This window comes from Echinops telfairi, unplaced genomic scaffold, assembly GCF_000313985.2.
Source record: "Echinops telfairi isolate 266 unplaced genomic scaffold, ASM31398v2 ScPeMD7_63;HRSCAF=240, whole genome shotgun sequence".
In the NCBI taxonomy this organism is placed as follows: Eukaryota; Metazoa; Chordata; class Mammalia; order Afrosoricida; family Tenrecidae; genus Echinops; species Echinops telfairi.
Genome location: NW_022103961.1, coordinates 214,454 through 215,433, shown reverse-complemented (window position 1 = coordinate 215,433; position 980 = coordinate 214,454).

Here is a 980-nt window from a genome sequence, read left to right as displayed (position 1 = left end):
CTCACAAATATTATTCAAATTTCTGCATCAACCATAAAAGTTAGCAATGACTTGATGTGATTGAACTATTGAATTATATGAGGTTTGAATTATAGGCCAATAAAACTGTTGGGAGAAAGGCTAGCGATTAAAAAAAAATTGAAGAATTCTATGAGAGATTTCAGTCTTAAATTGATCAAACATGCAATCAAAATTTATCAATAATTACTGGCGAATGGAATACCAGAGTTGGAAACAAGGAGGGAGGAACAGTAGTTGGAAAATACAGATTTGGTGATGAGAGATGAAGCTGGGTATTGTATGACAGAATTTTGCCAGATCCATGACTTGTTTATAGCAAATACATTTTTTAAACACAAAAAGCTCCTATTCACAAGAACTTCCTCCAGATAGAACAGTGTTGTACATATGGTCACTATGAATCTAACAGCAGCTTTCAACAGCAGTAGCGGTCCTATTCTAAATAGTAAAGAGGGCCCTTTGAAGTAAAGAACAGTATCAACATATAACAACCATAGAAAAAGACACATAGCAACATCATCCTACTAATAAGCCAGATACTACAACAGCAATGTAAAATTAAAAATTGACTATGGGACATTTGAGGTTAAAAGTTGGAATCAAAAACAACATCAAAGCAAAATGGGAAATGGTTGGTATAGTATATGTGATAGAAGGGAGGTGATATCAAGATATATCAGATTTTTTTATATGTAAGATGTTAAATGTAAATAACATGAGTCACAAAAACTGAGTATGTCTTCCATCAAAAGTTAAATGAAAAAAACACTCGGCAAACGTAAGTTAAAAATCAAAAGGTTTAAAAAAAGAACATACCACAAAGCGGGTGCATAAGCAAATGTGGTGATAGAAGTTGACGGTGCCCATCCATTAAAAGATATAGCATCTGGGGACTTAAAGGCTTGAAGATAAACAAGTGGCCATCTAGCTCAGAAGCAACAAAGCCCACATGGAAGAAG